General features: G+C 29.8%; 1 protein-coding gene and 1 long non-coding RNA gene across 5 annotated transcripts in view; one reads left to right on the top strand and one right to left on the bottom strand.

Moving 5' to 3' along the window:
* LOC130674613 (paired box protein Pax-5) overlaps positions 1-16,631 on the bottom strand; it is a 106,224-nt gene extending 89,593 nt beyond the window's left edge. For all 4 annotated transcript variants that reach the window (XM_057479991.1, XM_057479995.1, XM_057479992.1 and 1 more), the window contains exon 1: positions 15,874-16,631. The gene's annotated coding sequence lies outside the window, so the exon portion shown is untranslated. The remainder of the gene's footprint in view (positions 1-15,873) is intronic.
* LOC130674614 (uncharacterized) lies at positions 10,696-17,536 on the top strand. The gene is made up of 3 exons (XR_008991082.1): positions 10,696-10,751; positions 13,726-13,947; positions 17,069-17,536. It is a non-coding gene; the product is annotated as an uncharacterized LOC130674614 (long non-coding RNA).
* The last annotated feature ends 570 nt before the right edge of the window (positions 17,537-18,106 follow it).

Raw genomic sequence — 18,106 nt, 5'->3', positions numbered from 1 at the left:
ATCGTTGACAATGACTGCCAGGCCTCGTTTATTTCTTCGTGTTCGCGAAATTAATTCGCGAGTAATCCCAGCACAGCAGAAATGTTAGACTTTCTGCCGTAAACTCGAGGCAGAAAGTACGTACTTTCGTCCGAGTATGAAGAAAAAATTTTTTCAGACTGTCATTTGAATAATAACTCATGATCCAAATCAAGCTGGATGAGTTAAAATTTTTATATGTCTAAAACAATAAATGAAACCGTGATTCTAAATATCAATCCTGTAGCTGAAAGATCAACTTCTCTTAAACAGGGCTGCCAGATTTTAAAATTGGATACAAAAAGTATATAATATTGTTATCTTATGTATCCAGTTTGTATAGGATATAAAACTTTTAAAAGAAGTTTCTTACCAGGGACACTACAAGTGGTGGGCGCGATCTAGTGGCGAGCACCGAACTACTCCCGCTGCTGCTGCCTAACACCACAACTTTTAAATCAATAATCATTAGGTTCAAATATATATTTATTAACCTCGAACAAATATATATATTTATTCTAAATGAACATATTTTTTTGGTGTCTAAGTAATATATATTAGAGTTAATATAATGAAACTTTGCTTTAATATTTGGGTTTGTTGGCACTATTAAATAATTTAGTTGTCGATCAAATAAATATTTTCTTAACTGTACCAAATGATTTTATTCTCTTAGAGAGAGAAATATGAACATCAACCAAATAGAGTCTATTAAATCATTTGCTAAAAATGACAAAATAGAATATGTTGACGTAATAAAATTTAGTTTAACAGAATTTAACAAAACCGATTTAATTGTCCGAAGAGAAATTTTTTCTCAGTGTATCAAAATTGATCAGATAAGGTCTTGGTTGTGTCTAGAGTCTGTTACCTTATTAATTAATTAATTAATTACTATACACTGTAAAAAATCGGGAGTAAATTATAAGTGTGAATGTAGCAGACAATCAGACAAATTTTTAATTCTAAATAAATAGAGTAAATAATTTAAAAAATAATATTTACAAAAAATTCACTTATTAATTAAAAAATTTTTTAAATGCGCATTTTTTAAAATTTTACTTCATTAATTATTTACTCCATTTATTAATAATTTTAAATTTCTCTGTCTGCTACATTTACACTCATAGTAAATTCGAAGTGATTTTATTTAAATAAAAAATTTACGCCCTCACTCGACATCCGCAGTTTCAAAAAAATCACTTCGCATATTTAGTAAAGGAGTTTGGTTTTTCACGAGTGATTTCGAATTGATCTGCATTTTATTTAAATCCACATTTACTCCGATTCAAATTAATATTAAAATAAATTCCCTGGAGAAGTAGAAGGAATTCACTCCGGATTTAATTCGCAATCACTCCAAAAATTTTTTACAGTCTATCGATCATTAATTTACTCTCATTATTTCACGGACTACTAATAAGACATTCTCATAAAATTTCTATAGAAATTAAATTTGCTAAAATTTTTAGTGAAAAAATTTAATCTATTTTTTTACTTTCATATATAAATTTATAGGAATAAATTGTAAACCAGTAGCATACTTTGGATTCAATGCAGCCTCGCGCTTGATTCTCTTGATCTGAAGGTAATGACGGTACTCAGAACTTAACAAGGCGTGACAATGTGCATCGGGCAAACTATACCCACTCAGTACTCTATAGGCTACTGTGCACTCTCATATACATAATACATAATCCTGTATATATATATATACGTAACTAGACACGTCAGACATATTTTCTAAGCAACACTAAAATCAGTTTGCAAAAAGTATAAGATCCAAACAGAAGATGCCAAAGAACTAAGGAACTAAACAAAACTACCATAATTTAAACCCAAGAAAACTTGATAGTCAATACATTATGTAACTCTTCGGTTCATAAACTAACCATTTCATATTATTATATATTTTATTTACGTTCAATGTTAAAAATATTTCAGTCTATATTTGCTAATATATTTTAATTTTATGTCTTCGGAAATATTTTTCAAGGATGACTTGACGTCGATCAACTTATTTTGTATATTCAATAGATGAATTCAAATTTCAAATATTTTTCCCACGTTAAATAACGAAAGAATTTCCTTGATAGTAAAAATATTTTCAGGTATTCAGATCTAGTAAATAAATAATTTTATTGAAGTGAAAAAACTAGAGCCTAAATATATTTCGACGATTAATTTTAAAAAACTGCTCCCTCTGTTCTGTCTAATTAGAGGGAACACAATTTATAATATATATGTTAATAAACAAGTGTTTGAGGTAAAAAAGGACTCAGGTCATTAAAAGTTAAGAATTGCACCTGTGGTTGTGGCACGCGCCGTCTGTGTGCTACAAAATACAAATACACTAATCCTCTGAATACAACAGAACACAGCTCAGTATCTAAAGAGGAAAGGATGAATACTCGGGTCTGGTGTCCTGGGAGTCTGTTATATTATGCGGTGAGAGTGCTTGGAATATAATAACGGGCCTACAGTTTAATATATAATAGTAAAATACAGTGTAATGTGTATTGAGTGTAGAATAAGACTTTCTCTCTCCCCTGGCCTTCCGTTTAAAACTAGTGCGATTGGCACGCGGACAACACCTGGACAACTTCTATTCATTCCTTCTTATTTTATCATATATATATATATATATATATATATATATATATATATATATATATATATATATATATATATATATATATATATATATATATATATATATATATATATATATATATATATATCTCTTATAATACCATCAGTTGTAAATAAAATAAAATTTTAATTCTTTAAAAATATTTTTATCAGAAAAATTTTGATAATTTTTTAAATTTATTTATTAGTCTTAAGTTCATATATACATTTTTTAAAATTACATTTGTCTTTATAAGTATTAAAAAATAAAAATAATAATAAGGTTTTATAGTTAAAAAATTTGAAAAGTGAATTATAATTTTATTAATTTTATTTTTTCGAACTTACGATTAATCTAAATTAATAAGTGAGAAAATTTTTTTTCGTTTCTATTAATCGCGAAAATTACTTAGTTAACTTTACATATCGATACTGCCATTCTAATACGTTGTATCCTACAAAATTTGGAATTTTCACTTTTTTTGAAAAATGGAATCATTGTAACAATAAGCAGCTTATGGCAAAATTTTAGAGGTCAAATTGTTTATTTAGTATTTTTAAATAAATATTCTAATATTTCGTATCCCACACGCAGACTTACGCGCCATTCTAATATGTCGTATCCCACATTCGTATAGGTTCAGTCACGCCGAACATTTTCAATTTTAAGTTAATTTTAAGGAAGTAATTAACGACATGAGTAAGAAGGTAATTATGCATAATTTTTTACTCTTCTTACAGCATATAATTCAAAATTATTTATTCACTACAAATGCCTGTATTTTATGAAAAACATGAAAATAAATTTTTAGGTTATACCAATGTAAACAAATTACAAATAATTTTCTTTGCCGACCGAGAACGTTTTTATCGTCTCTTGAAAAATTTCCCAAATGTGGAATACGACGTATTAGAATGGCAGTATCGATATTTTGTCATTTTATCTCTACTATAAATATCCCTGATTAAGAGAAACGATTCAAAGTTATTTGCAATGTTAAATGTCCATAAGAAGAGCGATTAAAAAGTATTTAAAGTTTTCCCGCGGAAAAAAGTATTTAAAATTGTTTTTTTCTAATTGTTTCTTTTCATAAGGGATATTGATACTATAACATAATACTACTAACATTCACACAAAGTGGGAAAAGTACTAAATTTTTTTTTTTTTATTCTGATACAAAATTGGCTTTAGAAAATTAATTATTTTTTTTTTTTTAGATTTTTTAATGCCAAGGCATAAGCCGAATGGCAACAATTATATACAAGATAAATATATGATATAAGTACTACAGAATCGTTATCAAATCGAATAATTGAAGTACACTAATTTATAGCCAATTTATTACTACCGTTTACCTCAAGTTTTAATAGAAAATCAAAAATTTTATTTTTAAAAACTTCCAAACTACACGAATTTGAAATATCAACGGTAGCTCTCTCCAAAGTCGTATCGAAAAAACAACAAACGAGCGCTTATAAAAAATTGTAACGAAGTTTGGTAGTTGAAAGTTTCGACTTTTATTTTTCATGGCTAGCCTATCAGACCTTCTGAATTCAAGATCCTCTTTTTTGAACAATTATGGTATTAAAAACAAAATTTTGTTATTTTGAATTACAATTGAAATTAAAATCACACTTGAATATCAATAGACTTAAAAAGTAATAAATAAAAAAAAAGAACAAAATAAATTAGTCTCGTCATAATTAACGAAAAGAAGGTTCCCAAAGAAAAAAAATGAAACAGTTATCTATAGAATTGAACAAATCGACGATTATATTCACCTGATCGGAACAAATCGTTGCTATCCGCGTCGGGATTATCTGCTAAATAAAATGAATTTGCAGGTATACTCTCGTCTCAGTTCTCAATTCACAATTTAATTCTAAACTCCAGGCTCTGTGGACTCCAGACTCTAGATTCTAGACTGTAGTGAGCGATGTGGTTTACCGTTAGTGTGCGGGCGGGTCTTGATATTATAGCTATTTCTATAAATATATACCCATATCCCGCTAAAAAATTCAATAACCATTTTACTACAATTATAATAACATATAATCCATAATAACAACCAATCAACTATGTCAAGATAATGACCAACAATTCATATTTGCTGTTTTCATTTTATGAAACTCCCTTTAAATTTTTTTTTAATAAAATTCATTCACGATAGTTTTTTTTTCTTTCATTTCCGAATCACCGACATTTGAAATAATTTATTGTAATTAACGATTATGAGTTTTATTAAAAAAAATTCAATTTTTCAATTTTTGAACTTAAATTTTTTTTTTTACAATTATTCACATTTGTTTTTCATTAATTATAGAGATAAATTATTGAACAAGAACATATACACAGTTAGAAATTTTGGGTATTAGTGTTAAAAAATTATTTGGTTTAATTTTTAGTGTTGATTTTCAACACCGAACTCTGTTAATTCAACACAAACTGTTTGTGTTATTTTACTTTAACTGATGTTTTATGTTAAATGATTAGAAAATCTGTAATGTAACACATTTCTGTGTTATTCGAAAATTAACACAAAATTTGTGTTGTTTAGCTAAACACTCCCGCGTGTTTCTTCATTACTATAACCAAGCAAAGCATTGTAGCAGCATTGTCTGCAAGGAAACTTGGATTTCAATTGATTTACAATTAAATATAATCATAGATAACTTTAATATTTTTATGATCAGGTTCAATGATTTTTTATTCTCATTTTACGGGAGGATAATTCATAGCTCCGTTTTTTAGAAAAATCACAGAAAATCGAACTAATTGTTTGCTAAATTGACAAAAGTAGTACTAAGGGTAGATCAGTATACTTGAGTGGGTTCGGTTATGTGCTTATATTTATTAGTTAATTTTAACACAAAAAGTCTGTTAAATTTACAAAAATTTTCTGTCAAAATAACAGATTTTGTGTTCTATTATTTAACATAAAATTTGTGTTAAAGATCAACACATACGCAATGTATTGAATTAACACACAAATTTGTGTAGACTGCAACACACGATTTCTGTTGAATTTAACTCAAAATTCCTAACTGTGCAGACTCTCCTTAATTAAAATTTTTGAATAATTAATTTCATTAAAAATTTTTTGAACAAGAAAATAATACACACAGAGAATTTTACGGTATTTTTTGAATAAAAAATTTATAGAAAAATTACTATCGTCATAGTAACATGAGGACAGTATGAATTATTGTACGAATTACCGATACTGTAGAAATTTAAAAAATACATCGAATAGAATTTACAAGGCGCATTGTAATTTTAACAAAGCAACAGATAAAATTTATGTGATACTGAAGTTAGCCGACGTCTAATCATTTTTTGATTTTTTTTAAACAATAAATTACGAAAAAAAAAATATTTTTAAAAATTGCACCTATTGTTTTTAAAATTTTCTACATGTGCATATTTTTAGTTTTCATTTTTTTGTAATTGATTTGTTGAAAAAAAAATCCGAAATTCGTTAATTGTCTGTTAACTTCAGGGTCATAAATTTCTACCAACTGCATACTAAATATCCTGATTAAACCTAGTAAATTTTACTATGCAGTTGGTATAAATTTAATCTGCCGCCTTGTCAAAATTACAATGCACCTTGTAAATTCTGTTCGATGTATTTCAAAAATTTCTACAGTATCGGTAATTTGTACAATACTTCCATACTGTCCTCATGTTACTATGACTATAGTCATTTTTCTTTAAATTTTTGATGCAAAGAATACCGTAAAATTCTCTGCATGTAGAGACAAAAATTTCAAAAAAATGAATTACTAAAATTTTAGCTCCGATATTCCTCGCAGAAAATGAAGTGAAAAATGACTTGTTTGAATCCCTTTCTCACATGTCCGCATAAATAATCTTTATAAAAAGTAAAGATCCAAGTGCCTTTGTGCATTTATAACGATCTTAAACGTGATAACAGCCCACACGGAAGGATATCAACCTGCTTCGCCTAGAATTTCTCGCACTTTCACGACATCTTAACGCACACACTCTGCATACACAAATCAATTCCCACAATATACAACCACAAAGCTCTTAACTCCAATCGTTATTTATAGCTGATCGATTTCCTGGCTCTAAAATCTCAGCTTACCAAGTAAAGAATTTATAATTTTTTTAAAACATTTTTTTCTTTACATTTTCATTACAGTAGCGATCGAGCTAAGTCGGCGGTATAGTAGCAGGAGGAATGACAAAAGGAAGCTGAGACCGTGTTCAATTGATTGGTCCTGGCACATCCTGTCAATCTCTCTCTCGCTTTATTTCATGGGAAAGTCTTTAATACTTTTTTTAAATCACCTCTTCCGATTTAATTTTTTTATTTTCGATCTCACCTACGCCTAAATATTTAATTATTATTTATATAAAAAAATCCACGTGTTCAAAAGTTGGTTTTTGTATGCGGGATCATGAAAAAGTTACTTTAGAGACGGCATTGACTCACGTTATTTGGACAGTAGTTAATTTTTTAGTAGATAACCTTGGGCACGGTGATTAGCGGGAGATAGAGCGCGATTTAAATGTACGTGAGTTTTATTTATTGTTTCTATTTGCGTTTAGTTGCCGCGTGGAAATAAGGAGTAAAGTTGGAAGCGAACCCGCAGGTTGTTTCAGATGGGGCGGGGTAAAGTGTAATGTAGGGAATTTAACGCAATGAGGTGACCTTGGAGGTACGGCGGGTGGCACAGGAAGTCCACAAGGTTTTTATCGAGACTACTACTTTATTTTACTTGTCCAGCTCTCACAGTATATTGTGTACTGTGTACTCTGATAGTATATGTATATAAATATTCTGACGAGTTTGCTTTTTTTAAATCGTATCTGGAATTGTTACTCTCACCATTGCGTCACTGGCTCCCCCACCGGATGCTCGGACATAAAAAAAATTTTTAAAACTCTATTTTTCTCGGGTTTTTTCTTTCAGAGAACTTCCGCCGGCGAACTCCCGCCAACGAGGTAATTTTAAAAAAGACCAAAAAAGTAAATTAGGTTGGTTTTATTTTTCACTCGTCATTCTTCCGAGGCTTTGTGTTTGTAGTTATGTTGGCTTTTATAATTGGAAAGGGCTTGGAAAGAGAAAATATTGGTGGAAATTTTTTTTTACATTTCGCATGATATTTACATTCAAATGGAGACATGGTCATTTAAACTATGAAGCTATTTTTTTGCGTAAAAAATTTATCATACTTTAAACGGCTATCACTTTTAAACTATCGTTCCTACGGTAATTTTTATTGGTATAAAACTTGTAGAAAATTTAATTTCTCACAACTTTGATTTCTGTAAAAATTATTCTAGGACTAATAATTCAAAAGATACAGCTCTGTAAAGTTTTTGAAAAATTAACACGCCAAAATAATGATCAAATTTTTTAAATTATCAAATTGTTTAAACGGCTATAACTTTCAAACTATCGATCGTACGGTTATTTTTATTGATATAAAACTTGTAGAAAATTTAATTTCCCACAACTTTGATTTCTATAAAAATTATTGTAAGTCTAATAATTCAAAAGATACAGCTCTGTGAAGTTTTTGAAAAAATTTACGCGCCAAAATAATCATCAAATTGTTTAAACGGCGGTAACTTTTCAAATATTGAAACTTCGAAAATTTTCATAGAGACTAAATTTATAGGGAATTAAATTTCCTTTTTAAAGTCCACCAATGACATATTTATTTCATATACTTCTCTATATATCCTGCTTCGAACTCACAGATAAATTTGAACTTTACCATAATTCAATTTGTATCAAAAAATTAATATTGATAATTAAATATTCAAAGGGAAATTCTTCATATTTACATGTGTCCTTAAAATCTCTTCCCCAAACATTAAATAAAAATATATAAAAAAGTAAAATATACATTAAATTTATAGTGACAATTTTATATATAACTTATTATATGATATTGAATACAATGCGTCGCCTTTACTTAAACTTTATTCCACATATTATTTTGAAACTCCCGAGATTTGATCTTGATCTGATAGCGATCTTGGATAACCTCAAGCTCGCAAATAATGATTGTTAAACAAGCCGCGTGTAGTTATTATAGTTTAAGTGTAAGTGTAAGCCAGAACGGTCTGTTCTGCGATATACCAAACAGTGGTGAGCAATGCTATGTACTATACATATATATATGTAAGTACACTATCATATGTGCAAAAGAAAACATGTATACTGGCACCTCGTTAAAACAAATATAACTCAAGCAATATTTTCACTGATAATTCACAAACTTTTATCTTTACAATTACCAATCATAATAATCTATACTTACACATGTACATACATATATATAATTAAAGTGTGCGCAAAGAAATTTGCCATTTTTTTTTTTCAACTGTTGAGAAACTTTTACTTAAAAAAAAAAGTTTATTAAAATTTATGCTCTTCATATTGAATTTTTTGAAAAATTCTTAGTTTCAATTGTCGATTTAATTGTCAGAAATAATTACCCGTTGAATTTTTTTAAAATTTCATGCAGAGAAATGTCAAAAAATTGTACATAATAAATATTTTTGCGGAGAATTTAAATCGCGAAAAAAATGTTGAGCTTCTAAACGCGATTTTTGATCAAATTTAAACAACAGGTCTTGTATGGTCGGCCAAAAATTTTTGGAGTGAACGCGGATTAAATCCGGAGTAAATGTGGAGTGGAGTTTTAATATTGAAACTGAATCGGAGTGAATGCGAATTTAAATAAAATCTAGATCACTCCGAAATCGCCACTGAAAAACAAACTTCGAATTTATTTTGTATGCGGTGATTTTTTTTTTGACTCCAAAATTTTGGTGACGGAGTGAATTCGGATTCAAATAAAATCCGTAATCACTCAGAATTCACTCCCGATTTTTTTCAGTGTAGACTTCAATGTAAGTAAAATTTTTGATTGGGTATTGCAGCAAAAAAATAAACAATATCCAAAATTTGAGTACTAAAATTGTACAGATAAAAAATTATGTGCAAAAAATTGCATCATTTCTTCAATAGAATCTTTTTTTGAATTTATACTGTAGTTTATTTAATGATACTGAAGTTAGCCGAACAATTTTCAGATTATTCTCAAAACAATAAATGATAAAAAAAAAAATATTTTAAACAATTGTACCTATAGTTTTTTTTATTTTCTACATGTGCATATTTTTAGTTTTTTTTTTTTGTCATTCATTCGTTGAAAAAAGAATTGTCTGTTAACCAGTATCATTTTATTTAAGATTTTTTGGGACACCCCAACATTTATATATGTATACATATATTTTTTATTTGTCTATTAAAATTTATTTATTTAGTATCACCCATTTTTGACTGCACTGTAATGTTATGTCCGGTGGTCAATGTTAAATATCTCGACGCGTGTAGTAAAACGTGACACGTTTATATTTAAATCAAGTGGACGCGAGTGGAGTCAGCTCACAAGGTACTTACGCACCTGTTTTAAAAAAGGGGTTGATACGGTTTTTTAACGGAATTTAAATGTGAACAGGTCATGACAACTTGTTGCTCTACTTCCTGTACACTTGACGGTTTACTCCCCTATTTAATTATTTCCTGATTTAATCCCAATAGAAAACTATATATTTACTATTTAATATTCACATATCTATATATATACATATACATGTCATATAATTCTATTATTTGTCTATCAATACGATATATTTATTTACCGTAAAAAAATTTAAGTCCATATAAAAAAATTTTACAGTTTTATCTTCCGTGTCCTACTTGCCCCATTTTCTCATACCTCAACAAAATTTTTTTTTTTGTCTTAAATAATTTTTATTGCCGATATAAAAATTGAATGGACAGTAAAAGTTTATAATGAGGTCTAGTCATCTATGATTACTTGTATAAGTTGTAAATTGATAAAGTATCTATATATAGACATATAGACATATATATAGACATATAGAAAGCATAATTATTAATTTGTCAGGTACTAATAATACTTAAAGATAAGATTTGTAAGTAAATATAATTTAATGTAATGCAATGTAATGATGACTTTTGACTGATTAGTGATGAATTGCATAGACTATAAATTATTGAGTGTCGTGTAAAAGTGAGTTTGTTAAGGTAAGGTATGAGTGTTTTGTTAATACACTAATTTCCGTGGGAAAGATCCGATTGAATGGCTCTAAATGAGTCAGGAATGTTACGAGTATGGATGTGCGATGTGGGTTTAAACATGTGCGAGTAAGAGCAACGAGCGCAATTCGCGGTGCATCAGGTGCTTCATAAAACAGAGGACTAATGCCTACATAATCTAGCACTTAGCTTCTCATGTTTTTTATTTATTGTCTAATAATTTTATTTTTAAATTATTGAAACCTTTTTTACCCGGGAAAATTTGAAAAAAAATGTCGAATTGTTCAAACGACTGTATCTCGGTGAATATTGATCTTAGAGTGATTTTCAAAGACACATAAATTGTGGGAAATTTAATTTTCTATAATTTTAGTATCGATGAAAATTTTTTTTAAACTGATAGTTTTAAAGATATTGATAAACGTTTAAAGAAATTTTACAACTGCACAGAAAAAAAAGATTTCTTGGACCGAAAAATTTTTACTTGACTCAAGAAATTTTTTCTAGTCCAAGAAAAATTTTTGTCTTCAATTTATGACGCAAAATATTTCGCGCCAATTAATCCTTTTTTTTTCTGTGGTTTAAAATAATTATCCAATTGTTCGAATGACTGTAACTTTACATCTATTGGTCCCAAGATAATTTTCATGAGGACCAAAATTGTAGAAAATTAAATTTTCTAAAATTTTAGTCTCATTAAAAATTACCCTACGACCATTGGTTTAAAAAATACAGGCCTTCAAAGTTTTCTTCACAAAAAATTCGCGCCCATTTCATCCTTCTATTTGAAATATTTCCTCACTTCAAAATAAAAAAAAAAAAAAGTTTACGTAAAAAACATAAACAGATGGATGATTTAATAAATTGCAAGGATTTAAAGAATTTGAAAATCTTCTACAAATTAATTATTCAACTTAAAAAAAAAATAACAAGAATGTGATAAATGTGAAATAGTTAAAAGTGTATGGGTAAGATTTAAAAGTGTGTAAGAGTAAAACAGGCTCGCTGGCAATGCTCGTGGACGAGTTGTAGAGGTTGTTGGGTGGAGTAAACTTTGAGTTGGTTAATATAAGTAGAATAGATATAGGTAGGATGCAATCGGGGCCAGGTGTGGCACAGCCAAGTCTCCAATGCATCAGCAACGGTCACTCTCACACATCCAGGATATCCATGGCTACATATAGGGAACTACATTCACTGTCCTTTTCTGGTGCATTACCAATCAAGTGTACCAACACCAATGAAATTTTCTAACACTCTTAAAGCTCTATATGTAATACTATAAATAGATTCGAGCTACTTGTACACGCAGAGTTGTATATTGCTTGCAATGTGTACAGGGGGCCTACGATTTTATTTTTTTACTTTAACCTCCATCTTTTGCCTTCTTATCCTTATCCTTCTTCGTCTTACTCTTACTCTTGTTCTTCATGGTCTTGGTATATCTTAGTCTTCTGTATTTATACTTATAGTGTACTGAGGATACGAATGGTTAACTGTATATCTGTATAACTAAGAGAAGAAAAGAGAAGAAAATAAAAGCGCGATGCCACGCCGCAATTAACTATCGGACAACTTACACCGGTCAGGTTAATAAACGAAACAAGAAAGTGCCTTAAGTATTATCATATAAGATTATTTTTATTGAGAATAACCGATGGTTTATGAACGAACACGTAATTTAAATCATTTAGTTCACTTTGTTTTATTTTAAACTTCCCGCTATGAAAATTGAAAATTTTCAAAAAAGGCAAGTTATTGGTTTCGGAGTTTTCATCAGATCTCGATGTTTTGAGATTCTAGGAAAGTATTCTAACTATTTCCAATGGACGTCCGTGTCTGTGTGTATGTATGTATGTATGGATGTGCGTAAAATAATTTTTGTCACACGGTATCTTTGGAACGAATCAACCGATTTGGACGTTTTTGGCGGCAATCGAAAGGGCTCATCAAGACTTAGATCTCGATAGTTTTTGAAGTCGATCGGTCAAATAGTTTATGAATTACATAAAAAAAAAACCGAAAAAAAAGTTTATTAGTTTTTGGTTTTCGTATAAATCGCAAACTACTCGACCGATCGACTTTGAATTCTATCCAGTTTTGAGTCTTGATGAGCCGTTTCAATTGCCGCCAAAAACGTCCAAATCGGTTGATTCGTTCCAAAGATACCGTATGGCAAAAATTAGTTTTTTTTAGATAAATGAATTTTTTTTTGGTTGAACACTAAAATGAATGTTTTTTGACTTCGAAAAGCTCGGAAATTTTCAAATAATAACTTTGTGAGCTCAAAAACAGCGGGAAGTTTTGAGATTGGCACACACGGACAACCGTTTTTTTATTTTGCTTTGCGATATTTTGATAACTATTGTGAGTAATTAGACATTTGAGGAGATGGTTGGATAGGAAATTTAATTTTCTACAATTTTTGACTCAATAAAAATTTTCAGGAAACCAATAGTTTAAAAGATATTGACATTAGAACCCGAAACCAAATTTAAAGATTCATAAAATTAATTGTTTTAAAAATTATCAGCCTTTAAATCACTGTAACTTTTAAACTATTGGAGTAACAAAATTTTTTATTGATACCAAAGTTGTAGAAAATTTAATTTCCTAAAATTTTTGTCCTTTTGAAAATTTTTTTAGTCTCCATTTTTCCGAATTAATTTGACATTTAAAAAAATTTTCCAATTGTTTAAAATTAGGTATCTAATTAAAATGGCTGTAACTTTTAAACCATTGAAGCTACGATAATTTTTCTAAAAACCAAAATTGTAGTAAATTAAATTTCCTTTCGAAAGACCACCCATGATGTCCATTTATTTTGTATATTTTTCTAGATATCGCTTATCAAAGTTTACAATTAATTAATAATAGAAATTTGTTTGATTTAAAAAATTTTAAATGAATAATTTTATAGTTTAATATAAATAATTTAAGTTTTTAAATATAATAATTGCAGAATTTCTAATCTATAAAAAAATACAGAGATATATGAGTATGGATAAAAAGTATTAGAGTATCAGCATCAACGTCACGCGAGCTGGAAAACAGAAAATGCCACGAGTTAAGGATAACTCGCAAGTACACTCAACTAGATGTGCTAGTAGTGTACTAAACGAGTCGCATGATAGTCTTATATACACATTCATCTTATATTATAATAGCTACCGATTTATTTACCGTAAGTATAAGGTGATTATCGTTATGCTGTCGATGCGTTAAGTGCCGTCGTTACTTGTCTTTTTATTTTATTATTTATTTATTTATTTTTTTTTAATTTTAAATTTTTTGCTTTTGCTTTTTCTTATACTTTGACTTCAGCTTCGGCTTTGGCTTCAGCTCGTTGACTTTTTTTTGGCCGAGAATGTGCACTATGAAGCGGCGGTTGCCTGAGAGAAATATAAAGAACGAAAGACGCGAAGGAGGAAGCCCCCGAGGTGTGACCGGAGCTTTTTCATCGAACCGGTTTCATTTCTTCGATCAGTATGTTCGTGTTTTGCTTGTTTCACTTCAGGGTTTGTGTGAAAGATACAACTAATTTTTATTATTATTACAAATTACTATTTCAATCTTTTTTAATTGAAAAAAGAAAAAAATGCGATTTTTAACTTTGATTGCCGATATCTATAAAAATATATGAGATTAATATACGTTGTATATGGGTTTTGGAAAGGAAATATTATTTCCTAAAATTTTTGTCACATGCAAAAATTTTCTAAAACTAACTCCTTAAAAGTTATCGTCATCTGAACATTTAATTTAAACAATTCAAAAGTTCCCGCTGAATCTGTGAATTTTTTAAAAAATTTTAATTACTGTAACTTTTAAACTATCAGCCCTAGAGCAATTTTTGTAAGGACCAAAATTGTAGGAAATTAAATTTCCTACAATTTTTATATTTGCAAAAATTTTCCTAAAATCAATAATTACAAAGTTACCGTCATTTGAACAATTCGAATTTTCCCGCTGAATCTGTAAATTTTAAAAAACTTATAATCTCTGTAACTTTTAAACTATCAGCCCTAGAGCAATTTTTATGAGGACCAAACTTGTAGGATATTAAATTTCCTATAACTTTTGTATCTACAAAAATTTTCCTAAGCTCAATAATTACAAAGTTATCGTCATTTGAACTCAAAAAATTTAATAATTGTTTTAAACAATTGCCAAATTTTTTTCATTTGCTTAAAAAAGTCCCATCTTCAAAACTATCAGTTCTAGAATAATTTCCTCTAAACAAAAGTTATAGGAAATTAAATTTCCTTTCCAAAAACCTCCGACAACGTTTGCTTATCTTCATTAGTCACCGCGATATCAACCAAATAAACCCGCATTCAAAAATTATCATCTATTTGTTATAAATTACATAATAATGATGATGATAATAAAATTGTCTTGCCGAATTGAAAGTACTCAGTAATTATTACCTAGTACATTTTCCCGCCCTTAATTCGTGCCACCTGACATTAACAACTGCCGCAGGGGCTCGAAGAGGGCAGTTGTCTTAGAATATAAACTATATAGATATATATTTGAAGGGTTTGCAGTGTCTTGTACAGTAGTAAGTAGTACAATATATACAAGGGTGCAAGAAAGTACCAGCAGATGTTTGCCGACGCTCAAGTCACTATTAAAAATAAATTTTTCTTCCGTTTCATTTCTGTCGTTTTTTAAATTCTTTTCCCTCCAAGATAATAAAATAACGATAATAAACTTTACCTACTGTTTAAATTGTTATGCTTAATTTCTTTGGACAAAAAATGTAACGGCAACATTTATATATATATATACATGTGATTGAGTATGAAATTTTATTGCTCCAAATGTCTGGTATAAATGTAATTTATTTTTTATCGCAATAATTTTATTTAATATTACGATCTTTCATAAAAATTATTTAAATAATTGGAATTGTAAAATATAATTACATGCAAGCAACAGATAAACCGGAAATAGAATATTAAAGATATAAAAATTCGTACCGCAGAAAACGGAAATTAAAATTTTTTTTTTGGACTAAAAGTCATGAAATTTTTTATTATCAATGAAAAAAATATTTTTATTGTACACAAAAATTATAAAATAAAACTTGAAGTAAAAAACTCACCGAAAAATTTTAATTTATAGTGATAAATTTCCTAAATATATAAACGAATTAAGAAGGTACTAAAGCATTGAAGTCTCTATCAACAGTACAACCGTCTAGTGCACAGATCCAATAAATCCCGCACTTAGCACATGATTTAAAAAAAATTTTTAATTAATTAAAAAAAAAACCAAAACGTCACAAAATACCACAGGGAACATAATACTCAGACACTTAAGTCAAAATAAATTTACCACAAAATTAAATCCACAAAAGAACAAAATGATGACAACTGTCACCTGTCACATTAAATAAATCGGTCCGACGGATTCGCGTAATCTGTAAGCCGATGGATGCGCACGAGCAGATAAAAGATTGTTTGCCAGTTGACCACCGCGGTCAAGCGCACAGTCACAGTCACAGTTCGCGAAGCGTGTTCGAGCTCTTCAACCACTTGCCAGGAACTCTTATTTTTATTTAGATTTTTATTTATTATAGTGGAACTCGTGGATCTGAACTCGCGGATTTGACATCAGCAAGTCGCGGGTACAAGACACGAGTGGTAGCGCACGAGAGCTGGGAGAACGCGCGCGACACTGAAGATTGTTCTTAGACAAGTATAAGAGCTAGCAGGAGCAAGAACAGGCAACGCGACCTGCAGCAGGTACCAGCAAGTAGAACCGCGAGATAGACTTGCAGTAGTCGGGTTAGAGGACTCAGTACGTTTGGTGTTAAACTAGGCTAAGAGTACCTCATCGAGCGTGCAGCAGGAGGCGTGCTGTCCCGGACTGGACTAGCTAAGGCCCCGCAACCAGAGGGCCGGTCGCGCTTCACCTCCGCTACTTGGACTCTAGTCTAACAATCACTCCCCTCCCCTCCCCTCTTACTCATTCCTACCAGAATACAAGACTCCTGCACCTTCTCCTACGTCGCAACCGCCCACCTCCCGCCAGGTGAACAGCCAACACGTTCCACGCTTACTCTTCCCTCTTACTTACTACTGTTCTTAATCTGTCTACTTGTCTCACTCACCTGCACCTTCTCCTTCGGTAGAGTCATGTATACGGTCGTTTTATATGTGTGCATCTATGTGTGTGTTGGATTAAATTTCTTCGAGTACTTATACTCCCACTTTATTCATGTCGGATCCCGCCAAGTGACAAATTCGCGGTTTTTTTTAAATTGGATTTATTGTTAATTTTTTTTATTTTTTCAGGTGGTTCAAAATTACTGTCAAGTTAAAAAAAAAAGGGGTATTACTAATTTTTTTTTAAGACATTTTTAGTAAAAAAAAATTAATTTTTAAATTTAATGAAACAATGATTTATTATGAGCATAAAATCCTTACACTGAGAAAAAATGTGTAGTACAATAAGTACTCAATAAATTAATTTATAGATCTTTAATTTTGAGAAAAAATGCATAAATATCTGAAGCACTAAATTAAGATGAAAATATTTTATACGCAGAATATTTAGGTCTAAATTAGAAGTTAGAGTATTTTTATAAGACAATAAGTATACGCTCAGAGAAAAATCCAGTAAATCTAACTATGAAATGACAGTTAAATAGCGCTTTAACCCTTCAGCACTCCCGTGTTTTTTAGTGTCTCGCTTGCACTGCAGTGACATCCGATAGGTTGAATAGTGTCCTGTGAGCAAAATGCTCATAATGGGAGTGCTAACGGGTTAATTATTTTTTCGGAACGATTACATTAACAATACATAGTTAATGTATCTCAAAATAGTTAAGTTAAGTATTTTTTAGTTCAGTCAACTATGTATAAACAGTTTCTTCAAATTTAAGAAAAAAGATAACCTCCCGGGTCAAAAATAAAACTTGATTTAGGTTTGGTTTACCAAGTCGAAATTTGGAGCCGTATTTCACAAGACAAACTCGACTTTTTTTTACGGAGATATGAAATTCATTGAGTTTTCGCCTTGGTTTAGACTTAACTGGCTTACTTATAAGTCAACGATTACTAACTTCATATGGGTCTTCACTATTCTTGACGCTACAGACACATATGAATTTAGCAATAGTTCATGTCAAAACAGGACTGAGTCCTGTTCTGGATGTTAATGAGAACTGCGAGATCTAAGTAACCATTCCTGTCACTAAATAGTAAGTTCTCGCATTGTATACAGCAACAAGAGCTGTGCTGAGGGGTTTGTGTACTCTTGAACTATAAACAACGACTATTTTAACAGTAACCAGTACTATTTATTTTTTTCCTCGTAGGTTTTAAAAAGAT

Source organism: Microplitis mediator, chromosome 9 (genome assembly GCF_029852145.1).
Source record: "Microplitis mediator isolate UGA2020A chromosome 9, iyMicMedi2.1, whole genome shotgun sequence".
In the NCBI taxonomy this organism is placed as follows: Eukaryota; Metazoa; Arthropoda; class Insecta; order Hymenoptera; family Braconidae; genus Microplitis; species Microplitis mediator.
The sequence above is the reverse complement of the archived record's forward strand: the minus strand, read 5'-3'. Positions and strand labels throughout refer to the sequence as shown.